Source organism: Bombus impatiens, unplaced genomic scaffold (assembly GCF_000188095.3).
Source record: "Bombus impatiens unplaced genomic scaffold, BIMP_2.2 scf_0525, whole genome shotgun sequence".
Lineage (NCBI taxonomy): Eukaryota > Metazoa > Arthropoda > Insecta > Hymenoptera > Apidae > Bombus > Bombus impatiens.
In genome coordinates, this window is record NT_176944.1 from 735,795 (window position 1) to 755,279 (window position 19,485).

Genomic DNA, 19,485 nt, shown 5'->3' on the forward strand with positions numbered 1-19,485 from the left:
CGTTATAATAAACAATTCCGTTAATTTCAAATGATTCTACGAGTTATTAGTTCAATCGTGGGTGGTTCAACCTCCACTTTTTAATTTAATCCTTCGGTTGTAAATCGATCGATGAGTAATTCGGTTTAAAAAAATTCCCGCAACAGACTATTTTTTCGCACGTTGTCCCGGTCAGAATTGTTATTAAACACACGCACCGAATACGACAATGTCTAATACGTTGAATTCCCTGTTTTAAAGTAGTAGATAATATGTGTCATTTCTACTCTGATATCAGCCCACGTGAGAGAAGGAAACATGTTCTGAACTGGCATAATAGTGAAGAAGTTGCAATATTTTGGGACAGTCAGCGATCAGGCGTTGACGAACCAATCGAATTTTGTCTAATAAGCAGTCTCTTAAAGCCCTATTTTCTTCGTGAAAACTTTAGCATTTCCAAATGATCGTGGTCACAACTTTCCAGATTTACAGTTATATACTTCTAAAAAATACTACTACTAAAATACTACTAAAAATACTACTAAAAATACTACTAAAAAATTACATGGTTCTTCGTAAAAGCGTCATCAACATGGTCTCATTGTAGCGCTAATAAAATTTCAGAAAGTTCCCTTCAACGCACATAATATATTTATATACAAAGTGTCTCGCAGTTTAGTGTACAAATATTTTGCCAACGTGTTCCGTGCCTAAAAATAAGATGAAAATATAATGTAGCGGAAAGTCTATAAATGCTTCGTTAGAAAGTTATAGCGAAAACATGAAATGCGTCAGACATATATGTCAATACTCTTTCTTTTAGTTTGATACAAAATTAGACAAGATGATGTTCGTGATACATGTTGATATAAGCACTCACATATGTTTACGGTTTTTATGCATAGTTCTATCATGTTGGTATGTGAAGAAATTAGACGAAATCGTCACGGATTTTGACCTACAATAAATTCAATAACACATCGACATCAAGTCAGACACAAGTTTCATATTTCGTTAGAACTTCTTAATAGAAATTAATCAAAATTTTCGTTTCATTTTTACCTACGCAATACACTGGCAAAGTTTGTACACTAAACAGCGGGACATCTTGTATATTCCACATAATACATTCTATAATAAATCTTTGAATATTTTCGTGAGCCAGTGTACGCAATCCTTTCATTGCGTTAATTGCGAAATGATACGAAACCTACTAATAATACGAAATTTCATGAAAACGATATGAAATTCGTATGGACACGCGATGAAATGTTTCGGTTGGATCGATCAGCACGATCGAGATCCCATGACCTTCCTCCCCGCGATAGTCTGCAAGTACTACAGCCTATTTGCGTCAGTTCAGTCCCTATAGATTGTGCATCGATACCAGTCTATTCTCAGCTTGGTACGAGCACGACACAGCATGTCGCGCGCTCACTGCCAATCAAGTGCCGCTCGGTTGGCCACAAAGGTGCTCTTCTATCGTTGTGTGAAGCGGATAGTTCATGATGGCTCCGGTGTGTTGGTATAATTGAAGTGACGGAAGCCCGGCAAGGTGTGGTGGCCACGTTCTTGCACGATGTAAACAGCTCGACCAGGTCGAGCTCCAGTGCACCGGATACCGTTGACGAAGACGGCCGTACGTGGTTTTGCCACTCGACATTCTTCCACGAGTTACGCTAGTTAATGGCGCGACGCCTCTTCTCGATGTCGTAGTCAATGGATCGTTCGCTATTGCTCATCGACTTCGTCATTCTTCAGACTCTTCATATTCTTCTATCTTCATTTTCCTATATTTTTCGCTGTCACATATGTTTAGGTGTTTTTGATAAGTTTTGTTGAATCTCTTTAATTGAATTATTTATCGAAGATTACTTTTACGCGAAGCTTTTATTAGTGGCCATATGAAAGATTGGTGACAACACAGTGATACGAAAAAGTGAACGTAAACGCTAAAGGACAGATAAGACAAAGAGCGACGCTCAACGACTGTCTCCGTCTAAAAGATGTAGCGTCGTTTCGTCGAAAACGTAGAATAATCAACGTGGAGTGATTAAATCGAGAGACTGCTAAGTACATTAAATTGACGTAACAACGCGAAGCATCGGTCTCTGAGGTGTGATTACACTTGCGGTAACAATTTGCGATATCAGACTGCGTTAGTTGAATACATTGGATTAGCTGTACTCCGTGAATCGATGGAAGATGTATCGTTACGCGATACGGTTCAAGTGCATCGTCGAGGAAAACAAACAGGGAAATCATATCTGCTACCAATAAGAGAAAAGTTCTAATCTTTCAATTTCTCCTAGCTTATATAGTGTAAGGTAACATTCATAGCGTAATAGACTTACAGTGTGAAAGTAGACACGCACGGAGATCGTAATGTGGTTGTTGGTTGATTAATTACTAATCGCGTTCTAAATTGAGTTCGTACGAGCTATCGTTGATTAAAGAAGCTTGTTTAAATACTGTTCCTACCCTCGTATCGCGGTAACGAATGTGTTTTTCACGTGTGGACTGCTCATTAACCAGTTCACGAAGTCTGCAACTCAGAGACAACACAGGCGATACACTGATCAACTGGTCACCTCTGCGGTACAACTAGATTGATTGCACCGAAACTCTGGTTCCAGGCCATTTCAGCTGACCATCGAACGTCTGGCGATTAAAAGTGCTCACGTGTAAAACCGCGTGGTTTGTCACGAGACGACGATCGAACGCGAGGAAACAAAGGACAGGAGGTCGTTTACTGGCGCAGCGACTCGTGAAAAAGATTTCTCTTTGTCCTATGAGTCAGGCGAATCGTAGAATCTGAAGAGGCGTCTCGATGTTGCTCTCGAACCTGGGCTGGATGAAAGAGTATGTTCATCGATCGACTCGGAGACCTTCGATAAAATCTTCTTCCGCGAGACGTCCTTACCTCTCTCTTGGCCTTATCGCTTGAAACGCAGCTCTAGAGATAGTCCAGGTCGACCTGTCGTCGGCTCGTGAGTACACGACGCGCAATAAAATCGCTGCATGCAAATCCACGCCGCTGCTAGTCTTCGTGGGATCGTTTCGTGAATATTCAACAGGACTCGGTGAAACGGGCCATTGATTGAACAAAGAACTTCCGTGTGGAAAGTGACGAACGGTATCGCGACGATGAGGAACGACTTAACGGGGAACCTTTCGGCCCGGCCTTATTATTTCGCATGACGCCGCATACAGTTCGATCGCGTCATCATGAACCTTGTTTTCGCCAGCCTGTCCCAGTACCGGTGAATACCGGTGAATTGTTTCGGGATACTCGTTGATCTACTGTCGCTACTGTGGAACATCGCCGGTGCTTGATGAGATGAGCTTGTTGCGATTCGGGCCTTTTAAAGATGGTATGTCATTTTTTATCAAGTTTTTCATCAGATATTGTTAGTAAGATTTTATTCCTTGATTATGAAATTGAAATTAATGAGATTTCAATCGAATTGCTCGTTCTTGTCTCGTACGATATTCTGTAGAAAATGAAGCAAACGAAATTTTAAAAGTTTCTTAAATGTGAAGAACATACTAGTGTGACTAGAGAGAATAATCTGTTGTCATTAAGTAATATACTTTCTTTTAATTGCGTTATTTATATATACTGCATAGATTTTTATAAAAATAGATTTGCCATTTTCTATCTTTCTTGTATTGCACGTGTTATTCTGACAATTCTTGCTTATTTTATGAACAATATTTCACATTTATTTCTTTATATACGATACGATCTCTTCCAAACAATTTATTGGCAAATGATTGTCCACGCATTGTACGAGAAGCGCTACCACAAAAGAACGTATCGTTTTACATAATATCATACAGCGTCGTCGATTTCGTGCTTTCGATACCGGCAGCTTCGATATAAAGCAGAATAACAACCGAGGATTCGATTATTTTACATTGCATTGTCAGAAACGCCGATTTGTCAACCGGATCGGGGATACTGACAATCTGTTTTTTTTAATTTGCGACAGGATGAAAAAAGGAAGTTCTACCTTTCGGAACAATTCCATTTCCTGCATTCCATTAACGACGGCGGGACGTTGCGATCTGATTGTTAAAAAATATCCAAAATGTTTTGTGCCCGCCGACCGTGTAAATCCATTAATCTGATTGCATTGATCGCTGCGACCACTTGCAACATAGAGATACGCGTGTCGCAAATTAATTCATCGAACGAATGAATTTATCAAATCTTTCCGCTAACTGCCAGCAATCGATCGTGATTATTTATACAAAATGCGTCGTGTTGTGACGGAATTAAAAATTATATTTTATGCGGTATGAGTGAAATATTATACCTACATCTCGATGTGTTATTTTATATCATGTTATTGTCACTTTACCTTAATATCAACAACGATCATTATTAATATTTTAATTTATTTACTTGTAATTTATTTATTTCATCACGGTTCTTTATCTTATCTTTTTAAAATATTTATATTAATATTTCAAGTTTAGCTACACACGTAAACGTTATACATAGTTGGAAAGGAATTCCTATGAAAATAATGTTTACCCGTTATTAAATTATTATTCGACACATGGCTCCTTGTAAGCATATTTACAGTATTAATGTTATGCTCGGCGCTTATTATAGGCACTTATAAATACAGGCAAGGATATACATAACACCATTGATCGGTGTAACGACGTTTCATCGTTACCTATTTCTTCATACGTAGGTACGTCGAATAAATGGGAGATGGGATAATCGAGAAACCATAAAATGGAATCCCCGTTGATAGAGGCAGCTCCGCTGTACATCGAGCTTGCCAACGCAAAAATACGTGATGTGCATAAAGGATCAAATAAAACGGAAAGCTGGTTATCGCTGGAAATGTATATAAATGTACGGAAATGTATAATGCAGTATCGCATTCCGGAATTTCTGATGCGAATGTCCATTACGTTGTTATCTCAAGGATCATCTTGATTACGATATAAAAATGAAACGATCCGATTCTAGTTTACTGATTTACTAAATAATGTCCTTGCCATCAGTTAAAAGCTGATATCTTTTAGATCTTAAAAAAGATGGAATCTCATTTAGTTTCTGTAGGTATCGATTGGAAGACAATGTTGCAATTGTCCTTTATCCTTTTATCCTTAGAACAGAAAGATCGATTGGATCATTTTAATCCATTGACGAGTCGATCGAAGGTATTATTCTTGTTAAAGAATTTAATTATTGAACAATTTTTTAACATCGGTTGATTCGAATTATTCCAAATATACTTAGGATCCATTTATTTTCATATTTCAAACGAAACAATTTATTAGAGAATATGCGATGAATATAGAGATATAATAAAAATAATGATGAAGAAAGGATTATATCTAAGAGATTGAGAATTATATCATTTTCCTCGGTTAATACATTAAAGATTTCATTTAAAGATTCGCCTAAACTTATGAACCAGAAGTATCTATATTTTAACCAATTTTATTTTGCTCCTATAATATTAATTTTCCTTTTAAGTTTTTCATATTTCCTGAAATCTACAATAACTCAAAGCTTTGATCAATAAATACAAATAACTGGAAGCGTTGATTGACAAATAAGAAACCACGTAAACCACGTTGTACCACGTATGTACGATGCATAGGAATTGAGAAGAGACACTTTATTCGAACGAGAAGTATTCTATTCTGCATTGACTTGGCGGCGACCCACGCGAAGCATTTAGGTCATCGATTGAATCATGACCGAGGAATAATGCTTTCTATAACCTTCAAAAATTCGAACAAGACGACTCGTCGGGAGGAGTCGCCGCCCTTATGCATCCTACGTAATTATCATTCCCAACTATTCACGGCTGTAAAAAAGATCTCGCAACTTTTAATACATCATGAAACTTTTCAATAAAACCACTCCCTCGAAACTTTCTATCTATCTCTATATATCTCTTATCTTGATTTCTTTTGTCCTTTTCTTTCAAACTTTTTAATTTTCACTTCTGGTATACGATATCCTGTTGCTATAAACTAGCATAAAAGTAGCTGCAACTATCTTATTTATCGCACAACGGAAACGATATTTTTCGAATTTTAACAAGTATCAATAACTTAATATTAACGTACAGTAACACAATTTCAAATCTATACTTATGCATTCATAAATTCCAATGTTATTTATACTGAAATTACTGTACAGCCAATATAATCATTTCTTATATTTCTTTCAACAATTTCATACATGTCGGTAATCGAATTTTTCGTTTTTACCATGGTTCATACTTGTCGAAAAATCTCGGAAAGCTTGCGGAAGCTTAGATTGGTGTCCCAAACATTTCAAAGCATTACATCGAATTCCTATTTTGGTGGCGGAAACCGCGAACCAGGCACAATTTTCCACGGCATCGGGCTCGGGGACTGGCTGCTATTTGGTGCACGAAAGCGGACTTCCTCTAGGAACACGGCTTGCAATGCCCGGCCTACTTTATATTTACCTCGACGCGAAAGGCGCCGGAAGAGCCACTTTAAAGGACAAACATTTTCAGGTTTCCGCGGCGTTTTTAGCCGCGCTACGCGATGGCAAGAAAATCACCACAGCGTCTCCGTTCGACGTAGCTGTAATTTGTGACAGATATAGAAATATCATAGACTAATCCAATTCTCAGATTTTTAGACCATTTTTGTTTTAATCTCGTTTTAATCCCAAGGAAAAGAATTTACATGTTTCAACCTTTTTTTTTTTTTGTTTGTTAGAAATTAACTTTCGTTGAACGAACACGAATAATATAGCCGAAGAAAATGTCCGAAGAGTCAAAATAAAATTCGTCATTGTTAATTTCTGTTTAATTTCAAACGGTGTACTTCTCTGAGTAACTTAAACTTCTCTCGTTTTTTACCATTTTGGTCAGTTTATTATTAAATATTTTAAGCCTTTGTAATCCAAATTTTTTTGCCAGTATAACAGAATTTAGGCAAACTGAAACCAGCGAATATCAACCTTCAGATGAATCTACAATTTTCGAAAATTTTATTTAAAAGGAAGAGGTTTGTAACTTTGGAATCAAAATGGGGTACAATATCTGTGTAAAAATAAAATTAGATTATAAAAAAATGAAAATCGATGGCTAATAATAGACAATAGTAGATCCCAAAGCATTGAACAAAATTTTAATAGAAAATTAAAACGAGAAATCACTTGTCAACGATTCTTTTTATTTGCTTCAAACTGAAGAAAATTCTTGTTTCTTCAGAAATAAAAACGTGATCGGGTGGTAAATTGCTCAAGGTATATAAGAGAATGAAGACAGTTAACGACGATAGCCATTGATATAGCTGTACCTGGAACTGTACAGACATCTCTGTTGAATCAAGCAATTACATTTATACGTTGAATAAAGTAATTACGGAGTATAAGGAGCTAAGCGTTCCTTTCGAGCGCACAAGGTGAACTAATTACCTTCGCATCGTGCTGGCACCTTTTTCGATATTTCAATTCAAGCGTAGTTGAACGCAATTTTGATTACGAATAATTCGTGAAATATTGAGTACTAGACACTTTGATGGAATTTTTGTAAACAGTCTATAACGAAATTTATCAGTGTGTAAAGTTTGTATTAAATCGACGACCTAAGGTTCCTACGTTCTTCTTGTTGGCTGTGGAAGCGTTTCATTAAAACTTTACTGTTTACAATGTTTCATTAAAACTTTACGCTATTAAATCTCTGTCGACTCTGGTTCAATAACAATCGCAAAAGTATCAGCAAAAATTAATCCTCTATGTCATGCGATAAAAGTTGCATACACCGTGACATATCCTCTCTATTTATTCTTTTTCAATTTTATTTGATTTTAACATTCAGTAACAATTTAGAAATTACGTATTCTATGTTTACTTTTCTTTAATCAAGTATAATATCCTTACCCTTTAATTACTTACACTATTTAATAGCATACATCATACAAATAATTATACACGCTTCTAATACGTATTTGTCACTATCGATATAAATCATTCGTTCATATGATAATCAGACTGAGGGATTTTATGAAAATTCATATGTTTGAGAATATAATTAAAAAAGTGGAACATCCGTTTCACCTAGCAAAGTAATATCAACAAACACGACATATGTTTGAAGTATTTTATACATTCTTTCCTATTATTTGCTATGAAAATGCATAAAAATCCGCATTATAATGATTGCTACTGCTTGCTCGGTTTTTTAGATGAAAGGAAAAGATTCTAAATTTGCGCTCTCATAAGCGAACGAAATTGCAGTTATATAGTATAATCTGCACTTGCTCAAGCTTCGAATTGTATCAACTTTAGTTCCTAACATCTAACTGGTTTTACCTTCTTATTACGTTTCTTTCGCCGACTATACATTTCTCTCAACCTAAGGGTGTGCGATGGAGAAACCTGAAGGTGAGAAGCACTTCGGCGATGAATACGCAGGCCGAACCCGACATCGTGAAAAGGAAAATGAGAGGGATGAGATAGAAACGATCTTCCTCGTAGAGGGTGACTACGGTTACATAACAATGAGACGTCGCGGCGTCGTAGACGCTCCGAAACACTCACCCTTCTTCTTTCTTTTCCCCTCCGCATCTGTTTCTTCAGCAAGCTGCTGAAAATGTATGTATATTGTCGATCAAACCGGAAGACTTTCCAGCTTCTATCGGATGGGTGAACATTTGAGTGCTTATTCGTAATGTTAGTTACGTGAGGGTAAATTTCACAGAAATTGTCTCGGACATTTTGGGGTAGATATTTTGAATTTGTAAAAGTGGGTCAAAGTCTCAACGAGTAGAATATTGCGCAAAGAAACTGTGCTTTTTTACTTGAGGAAGAATTGAGCTCATTGCAGGATATAATAGATATATTGCAAGAAAAAGTCCTGGACTATTTTTCACGAAATAAATCTTTCGATGTATTTGCATACGCGGCTGTTTTTTTTAATTTATTTCGAAGCAATTTGATTTATTCGGCTTTTACCAAATGTGGTAATAGAAACGAATGGATTTATAGACAAATATTTCGAGGGTTGCAAAATTCGTAACTTTAAGTAGATGTCGCAGTCTACATCGGTAAATGTAGCGTTTGTTTGACGTTGGTATTCGCATGTTTCACGATTTATTTCCATGTAATTTTTATAATAAATATTTATATTTTCCGAATATTTATGGAATAAGAATACGAACTACTGTCGAGCGGAAAAACACATAAATTATTATTCATTTTAAGTGTTTAATTTGTAACTAATAACTTAAATTAAATTGTCCTTTTGCGTATTTCGCGTCCAAGAACTTCCACTTTTCCAATACGTTCCCGTGACGAAAGGCCAGAGGATTCGCGTTCGTTTTTCTCGTATTCTTGCCATTCTCGCACGATCGTGAAAGTTTGATCGTGTAAGGCGCGTGTGTCGATCGCATATTGAACGAGGAATCGGAAGTAGCTTGTGGAAAAACGGCAAGGTGGTCTGGTAGGAAATGCGTGTTCATGGTGGTTGCGTCGGAGCTACTCGTACCAACGGTTGAAAAGTTGGAAAGTTTTACAGGAGGGAGACGAATCGATGGGATTTTCCATGCTTCGGCTTTTCTCCTGCTGCTGACTTGTTTATTCCGTTCGTGTAGGCACCAAAGTATCGATAATAGGGTCTCTGAGTCCTTCAACTGTCGCTTGTTACGTGAAAAATTATTTATTTCCAATGTGTGTCTGTTTTTTAGATTAAGAAGATATAAATAGTTTGTATGTATCAGAAACTACCTGATTTAGTTATTCGAAAAGAAATACGAGGAGAGAAATATATCATATACATCGATTTAGCAGGAAATCCAATTTAAAAAAAAATTCAGTTTCCATTATATAAGTAAATAAATCTGTGAAGTAAATTAGCATAGTAGGTATGTTTTAATAAGATATATAAAACGATATAAAGAAAAATATGTTGAATTCTTGAATCGATCGTATTATACTATTCTCAAGATTCAAATTAATACGTCAAAAACCACGAGCCTTAATTTGCCTTACTTTACGATCCTCGAGCCCTTTTAGTTTTGCAAACATTGTTTGATAATCGTATAAGATCGATCTTGCGCCTCGAAATATATTCTTAGCGGTATCGACATCGCCAACCAAGGCCGGAATCGTTTATCATTGACATTAGCTGTCAGCTACGGGGTTTACGCGCATAATCGAATGTCCTATAGAGCGGCGAGGTAATTACGATATTACATCGATCTTCTTTGGAAAGAAAATCAGGGCTCGGCTGTACGCTCTGCTTCTATATTAACGTTCGATCTCCATTTAGAATCTCTGTTGCACGGCTCTTTGATCGCGCATCCTTTCTCGTTACACCAGGTGCTGTTTTAAAATTTAAATTCGCCCGCCGTACTCGAGAAAGCACCTCGATACCGTAACGATCCCGCGAATCGAATTTTGTCCAGGAAATTAGCGAGAATCCAATTTTCTACGAAACCGTGAGAACGCATTCGAAAACTAACCGCGGAACTAATTTCGTGAACGAAGTTTCCACTTGTGGACGTAACGCATTCGATATCCGTGAAATACATGGTTGGTTCTTCGACCCGGCTTGGTAATATTTACCTTCTACAGGAGAACGAAAACTAGCTCGGCAACCGGCGTAATACCGTCGACGAAACTATTTCAATAACAGGCCGGCTCTCACCCCCGCCGGAAATCGCAGAATTGCCTTCGCTGCTTCCCCTTATTTTCTATCATCTTTGTTTCGCTCATGTCGAAGTATTACCACTGACAAAGGTTCTGCCTGTTTCTTACGAGTACTTTAATGAAAGATGCAGGAAGAATGTTTTATCGTGTTCCTTTCGCGATAACGATCTTTGCGTCGTTCTTGATTTTGTTTAAACGTAAGTAATGTTCGCTTTTTTGGAGAACACATTAGTTTCAGTTTCATGCATTTGATAGTGCTTGGTCTGCTGTCGTCGGACGAATGTAATATTTTAATCCCCTCGTTTTCAAGTTATTTCACAGTCGCAAATTACTGCCAGTAATTTTTCTATTTGTTATTTATATGACAAATAAGCAATTCATACGAAGATTTTTATGTTTAAATGTGTAGGGATTATTTAGAAAATGAAACTTATTTACAGTTCCACGAATATCTTCTAATAAGAGTTTAATTTTATGATTTCAAAACATTTCGCCTATATACAGCTACTGTGGGAACGAGAAAGTTAACCAAATATCGGAGAAAATATTTTCACGGTTTTTATAAATTCTTTGTAAAATTCTACACGAGATACTCACTTGAAGTACATTTTACTGTGATGCTTCCATCTTCTGTAGCTGCCTTCAATCTCATAGATGTTCTACACGCTTTCGATACAGTAGCAAGTAACTGTGTAGAACAATAAATTGTGTATTATCTACGACTCCATCGAAAAGCACAAATTAAAGAAGAGAAGAACTGTTTTAAAAAATCCTACACGAGCAAGCTGCCTTAAAGTAAATTCTATTTTCAATCTACGTTAAGCTTTATCTTTTATACAATTATCTGGCTGCACAGATATTCTACATATTTTCAATTTAACCAACGAGTAACTCTATACAATAACAGGTTGTGGAAGGTGCGCTATGAATCAATTTCGCCCCATCGACAAAGTGTTAACACAACACTCTGGCTATTTACGACCGATACATGGATAAACTTTTTTCTAATTATCCTTTCTCCATTACCCGGCCTTTTTTTAGCACGAAAGAAAAACGAAGTTTCTTAAAAGGAGAGCAGCAAGCGAAATACCACATTATCTATAATTACTCGATAGAAAGCGACGATCGTTTACGCACGATTTGACGCTAATGCATCCGTTCAATAAGCAACTCCGTCGGATAAGCCAGGAGGATGCTGCTTTAACTTTAGTCGACGCCATCAATAACGTTCGACGAGCAGAGCGATAATAAATTTTATGCTTCTCAGAGACGTGAAACGAAGCTCGTGGTTACACGCTCTGTTTTTCATCACGGCGAGACTGGTCGCAGTTTTCACGTTTTAGTCACGGGAAGTCTGAACCATCTCGATATGAGGATCATTGTTCTAAATGACGAGATATAGTTCCATTCATGATGGTATTCGTTTTATAGAAACGTCTTGAATTGCAGATTGCAAAAGCTGTTTGGACCTTAAAGTTTAACATTTCTGCATGATGAGCGCTAAATTTGTACATCTTCAGGTAGCCAACATTCTAACAGGGCATCTAAGGTACCATGAAAGTACAATTATGGCAAATGTGATTGGAAAATTGTAAAAAATGTCGACGAAGTTGACGATGTGCCGAAAAGAGAATCGGAACCTTTCGACTCCGGATGATCGTAACTACGAAATGAATCCACGAAATGGAAAAAATTCAAACATTTGATAAAGGAAAGTCGATATTTATATATCTAGGTTGTATGTAAAGACATATAGCGCATGTTGTTAATCGGCAACATTGAAACGCGACGAAGTAAAGTAAGCTAGTACGATATAAATGTTCCATGAATTAGGTATATTTCTAATTATCACTATAATTTGTATTCTAAAACAAGATGGAACGTATTGAATATAAAGAATTATTATTATATTTCATTCTTCTCTTCTTCTGATAACATTTCTTCGGTAAAATGTTGGTTGTACCTCGGCGATTATAGAACGATGCCTTATAAGAATTTTAGCCTAAAAGGCTACAAATTTAGTAGCTTTCGATCATCCTCCTTTTATTTTGTCTCAAACTATCACAGTTTCCAATTCTATCAAAGAGTCGAAAGACAAGAAAAAATTCCGATGCGCAGCGAACAATAACGGCCGATGCTATTAATTAATTAATTCACGGCAGAGCGTTTTCTTCGGGGAACACGGGTGACATACCAGGCGCAAAATTAACGTAACAAAACGACCGCGTGATACATATTCCCTGTAACTTGTTACTCTACGCGCTCTTCTATTAACTCCTGTATATATGACCAGTCCTCATATCGCATTTGATGTTTTCTTGCTACGATGTAATTTATCTTGTTGCCGTTCCGCGGGAACAACCGCGCCGTTTCATTGACATGCAAAGCGAAACCTCGTGCTTTCTTTATTTTAGAGCGACCTAGAGTTGCGCGAGTTATTTCAAACCGGTTGCTACATAACGCGCGGTCGCGCGCGCTTCTTGTGTCGCATTCCGCGATCGTTATGCACTCGTAACCTTCTGTATGGTCACTCTGTTGCAATCGAGTCACACTAGCCAGAGAAATTTCACGATTACAGTTACGTGCAAATAGTTGCATCACCTAGTTTCCTATTATTTTCTAGATTTCGCTCCAAAACAATGTGCAGTTTTTAAAGATATTTTTCGTTTAGATTTCATAAGAAACAATTAACTTCTTTTAAGGACTTCCCTCTACATAATATTCTAATAATATTTTATTCTTTAGCAGCCTCATACTTCTGGAAAGTATCTGCTTTACAATAACTATTAATCATTAAAAATATTGTTTTTTTTACTCATTTGCAATTCGATAAAGATACTTACCTATCCAAGTTCTTGCAAGAAATCCCATTTTCACACGTATCCCTGACGGTCTCGCACGAGTCTCGCACTCGGTCTTCCTTCTTTCACGCAGTCTTATCAATTCATGAACTTTCACACTCGCACAATAAACAAATGAATTATCGACATTGAATTCTCAACAATGAAATTTGTTCTCGATTGTGCTTCATTTTCCAGGCGAACCAGCGTCAACGTTCAACGTAGTAGAATTCTTTTCGAAACTTTGTAAAAATGTGTAATCAAGCTCACAACGAAGAACACTATAGTGTAATTACGCATGGTCGGCTATATGAGCGAAGTCTTTGATCTTCAAAGTGAGGACCAATTATAGCTGTAACGCTGCTCTATCTTTTTCCGATTTCTTCCGGCCGAGTCGTTAGCTACCACAAGAAGGTTCGTCATTTAAAGAGCTCCGAGCAGCTTCATTTTGTTCTTTAATTATTCAGACACGACCTCACGAAACGGCTATCTCAGCATGAGGAGAGGTATATCATACGTTCTAATAGAACCTACTCGGCGTTCGTTGCCCCTACGGCCGACTGATGCCTCGTAAAAACATTCGAGAGCATATCCTGGCGATATTGTAAATCATTGCGAAAGCTTTTGCCGACAAACTCCTCATATGGGACATCGCGTCGCGATTTATGTCCATTTAACAAGAGGAGCTTCTTACCGCTCTGTTTACATGTATTTAAATATTTATCGTTTTCGTTGGTATATTCGTAACTTAGTATGCTGATATCTTAGAAGCAGAATTTGAATTGTAAAGGAACTTAGTAAACAAGAAGGCTAAAGAATCGTATTTTTACGTAATAAAAATCTAATCTTCTAATTATTTTCACCGAAACTTATTATCTAAATACGTTTGAATTTTTCTATTTTTCTTCTACACGCTTAAGATTTATATCGTCGCAAAAATACAGGAAACAGAAAACATTTACTTTCATCCATTTATACGACGATTATTGAGCCACCCACGGTATATCAATCGACTTATCTTACTTTCGATAGCTATATAAAAAGTACGTAATAAAGAAGATCGATGCTCACTCTATTTTAATATAGTGTCAATAAATTCCGTTTATTGGCACGTTTATTTTTCGATATATCATGCACCCTCTCTCTAACTCTATCCAATTTTTTATCCTCAGGTCGATACGAAAACCCATTTCAGAATGCTTCACATCGTCTTCGAAATTCATTGATTTCGCAAAAGTCGCCAGAATGATGAAACAACGGTAATAGTTTACATGTAATGTTATCTCAATTTTACTCGAAACTTGAATGCACAAATTTAAATCAATTGTATCAATAAACTCATATTAGTGAAGCGTTCCAAATTCTGTAAAGTGACTAGTTTCAATGAAGATGAGAGAACAGAAATTTGAAAGAATAGTGCAAAGTCAAACAAATAATAATCAAATAAGTTTCCAGTTACTTGAACGAGTCTGAACTTGATTTGATACATGTCATACCTTTGTTCTTCTTAAACCATAAAGGGAGAGAAATTTACGATTTGGCTTAGCTTCAGGATTATTTCCCGTGGAAAAATATTTCAAGTTCAATCGTGCGATGTCGGAGGGAAACGGAGGAGAAATTTTCATGACGCTTCCACGAACGTGAAGAGCCTTTCTGGAAACTATCACGATGGTCGGTGGCATTAGCAAACTAATCCTTTCACACAATTTACTCAATAGACTGTTTGCTCCCTTGGAAAGTTCCTAGCTTCCGCGCGAAAACGCCTCTGCATCGCGAAACGCTTTACATTCGTGTTATTTGCCCGAATTGCCAAGTGCGCGGGTATTTTAGTGTTTCGAAGAAGCTGAAGTTTTTTTCGCTTTTAGGAAAATTATCGAGGAAATCCCATGTGTTGCTAAACATACTGCGTTCTTTGTATTATGTTAAGCTCAAATAAATTGTTCTTTTTATTATTAACAAACCTCTTGAATTTAAAGATTTGTATGAATTGTTGTTGAGTAAGAAAGTAAACAGTGTGAAATAAAATTCCTATTCCTACAGTTGGTTTATTATATACATAGGAGATGAATATTTTCTGTGTTATTAAATACGTATATTCAAATATTATGTAACTTAGAGTAATTCCTTGTATCGGGTGTATGCTGATGTTTCTTTTTTATTAAAACATTAAAAATCTTTTTACGTATTAAAACAAGAATGAAATTGATATTGATTGAAATTCGATAACCGCAGTAGAGTTGAAGTTACTTGGGATTTTTTATATTCGTGTATCCTGTGGTCAACTATCGATACTGTACTTGATGCAGTGTATCAGTTTTTGTAATTAGCGTTGTTGATATCCTCTGACAGGGTTCAATTAAATAGTTTCCCTAACTATTGGGTAGGAGAGTCAAGCTCTAATTGGGATTCGATAATTGCTTGGCAGTTTATCGAAGAATGCAAAGTAGAAGAAGAGTTGGGAAATTGTGAGGAATATATTAAATCTATAGGTGAAAATCTTGTTTTAGAGAATTCTTGCATTTTGTTTCTTGCCACCTAGACGCAGGGGAATATTCAACTTTACGGTAATTATTTTTATGGCAATTTACTAACTACTTTTTCTCAATTTGTTCGTGAATGATTTTGATGAAAAATATTATGCTGGGAATTGAACTATTTAGTGGAAGATGTATTGAATGGAATTGAGAAAATAGTTTAATATTTTCATTTCCTAAATATTTCTAGCCTCGGTATATTGTAGTTCTTTTAATCTTTCCATTTTGATGTTTCCACACAAAAATGGAAGGAGTTCGATGATTTTTGACATTTGTAGAGTCATGTAGTTCAAGCATTTCAAAATATCTATAATATGTGTAAATACATCAAATCTCACCCCTCTCCCCGCTATTATCTTAATTCTATAACTCATTTTAGCATTCTGTTTATTTATTGCAAACTTCCTAAAAAATATCCATCTTAAAACATAGTAATTAAAATACGTGTTAAATGTAAGCTTAAACTGTAGTTCCATAATTTTCTAGCAAACTTAAAATCACCATCATAACTTCGGTGCTTCTACATATCATTCTACGCTAAATCCTTCCTCATCCATTTTAATCACGCATGCATGAACAACCTTGTCCCGAATTCGCCTAAATGAAACTACACTCAAATTGCTGTCCCCTTTTTAATTCTTTCATCTTTCATAAGGATATTCACGAATCGGTATAGTAATCACTGCAAGACCTAGTGTCCCAATTTCATATCCGTTTATACTCTTTGCGAAGCAACCAGGAATTCGAGGGTGACAAGACTGTTATCCCAAGAATTTTCCTACGGTCGCCCTTGTGGCGAACCATCGAAGACTAGATGGAAAAGCGGAGCACCAGCGGCGACCCGTGCGTGGTATTCGAATATCTTCGCCGATGAGTCCCTCTTTATGAGAAAATCGTGATCGTGCAACACGAGCGGGTAAATTGAAAGATAAAAGCGTGTCAATGAAACGAATGTCGCGTTCTGTTACGGCATTCTGGCTTTCTAATTGCGCTCTTACAAGGCTCAAAGTCGTGAGATGAAAGTCCTTGCGTCGCGCGAGAGATGGCTGCTCGTGCTTTTAAAATCTCGACCTTTTGACCGCTTGTTTGCGCTGCTTTCGATGAGGTAATTGAGACAGACAGCAATGATTAGTATGATCAGCAACTATTTATGGATATTGTATCATGTAGATTTCTGGAGGATCGAAGAGACAAATAGTGGATTGTGAAATTATATCGCATTAGGCAGAAAGTTCGTATTGATTTGTTGCTAGTTGAATGTCATCGAAATAAATAATAGTCAATGTGGACGCTTATAGAATTCACATACATCCACGCTTAAAAGATACTTAGAGCAGTTAGATATTATATTAGGTTTAAATTGGAAGGAAGTAAGTGTGCGATGAAAACATCAAGAAAAATGATTTACAATGGTACTTGTATCGCTGAAACGCGTGTGAAGGTATACAGTTTGCACGTGAGAAACCATGAACCTGAAGTCTTTGCGACATTAATGTCGTATCCTGTCACGTAATAATCCGTCGAGGATCTCTCGATAGAGAGGCTTTGTTTTTCAAACACACACCTCGCTCTTAAATCCTGATCCGCCTTTACGGCGCTTTGGCTGGGCAAGCTTTTAGGTGCTGGCCTGCCTGAAAAATGCTTTAAAGAACATCCGCTATCGACCAGACGATGTGTTATCTATGGGAAATGTCTTCTGCAACAGCTTTGGGCAAGTCCTGATCCGGTAAATGAAGTTTTAAATTTCCTCTTTGATCCTTTGAATGAAACGATGCACAGTGGAGTGAGTGTTCAACCTGAAAAAGCGGGCAAAAATCAACTGCTTGAAATTATTTGAAAACAAAATGCGCCTTTTTTTCATATTATACGAATGAAATGATATGGTGCTTGTTTGTGAGACATTCAAACTTCGCATAAAAGTAGTAGACAACACGATAATTATTTACAGTGATGACCAAAAAAAAAAAAAAAAAAAAAAAATGAGAAAAAACGTTGTGATTTTACGAAATTAAATTATATTGTAGAATAAAAATGACGTATAATGTAATTAGATAGTTTGTAATACACGATTGTTTAGTATAGACAAAATGTTTACCACACATTTTACGTATGTATACGCTATGTATTTTTGATTGCTATGGCCACAGTAGCGAAAGAAAAACCGATAGAAATAATCTTTCAATTAAGTTTCGAAGAGGGAAAAATGGCAAATTCAAGTTCAACGAGTTGTTCCTTTGTTAACGAAGTTCTTGGAGAGAACAGCGGCGGGTAATGAGATTCGATAGCGTCTTGCAACGAAAGGAGGAAAAAGCAGCAATGGTCCTTCTGCTTCGAGTAATTTATTCCATTAGGTTAATCCGACGAGAGATCGCCACTTTCGCTTATGAAGTTATCGTCGAAACGATGATACCAGACGTTAGATATACATACTTTTATTCCTTGCTAATATCCCGCCAAGTCGCGGTTTTTCTTCCAGAATAATACATTTGCGCGAGTACTTTGTATCAAGAATACCGATCCACTCGTAATATCGTAACGATAAAGGGATTAAACTTTTCCCACCTCGTCGTCTTCCGGTGGTCGTAATGAGCAGGAAAGAGAGAAATTTAATTTCCAGCTACGGGTTTATTAAATGTATTAAATATATTAAATACGCGATTAAACACGCGGTCCCTTAAGTCGCTCACCGTGTGCAATGTGAAGAACAAAAACGCTAGGTGCTGGTATATATCGCGGCTCTGAATATTCTGTTTGTCGGTGAAATTATATTACATGGGATCTTCCTTCTATGGAGAGAATTATTCGTTTAATTCCTATTACTTTACGGTATATTTATGGGAGATACTATAATGTTTTTACCTAATCCTCATTTTAGGTATAATTGTAGATATGAAAATGATAAAGAGATAAAATGTATCGTAAAGCAATATTTAAAAAATCTACTAATATGAGAAATTACATCCAATAATTAATTCTTTGTTTTTTTTTAATCTGTTTTTACTTCGCTTTTATGACAGGTGTTTACCGAAGAGGCCTCGTTTATCAGGTCGAAATTTTTCTCAAAATAGATTAGAAAATTTTATTTCAATAAAATTCCACAATAATTTCGTTGCAAGCACTTCTGTATGCTTAGTAGCTATAAAAATAATTCGGTAACTATTTACAAGTTGCTCACCTGGCCGATTTCGATGACTTTTTAATATGTTGTAGAAATACAACAGTCTGATCAACTTTTTCTTATACATACAACCGACGCTCGGTCTTAGTTTCCGAGATATTTGCAAAAAATTGTCGGTACCACTACGGTGAAATTCGCTTATAAATTGCGCAGTACTACGCGGCGGCTTGGGTGAAATAACGCATAATCTAAGCCCATATAAACTGTAAACAAAAGATAAGAATTAGGTTTGGGTTAGACCTTATTTTATCCAGCCGCCGCGCCGTATGGCGGCTGGTAACC

At 36.6% G+C, this 19,485-nt stretch overlaps 1 protein-coding gene and 1 long non-coding RNA gene across 3 annotated transcripts in view; both read left to right on the forward strand.

Annotated features, from left to right (window-relative positions):
* Positions 1 to 19,485, forward strand: part of LOC100740297 (phosphatase and actin regulator 1-like) — a 147,625-nt gene that overhangs the window by 40,501 nt on the left and 87,639 nt on the right. The window lies entirely within an intron of this gene.
* On the forward strand, positions 1,389 to 5,550 carry LOC117151904. Its single transcript, XR_004462063.1, has 2 exons — positions 1,389 to 3,353; positions 4,689 to 5,550. It is a non-coding gene; the product is annotated as an uncharacterized LOC117151904 (long non-coding RNA).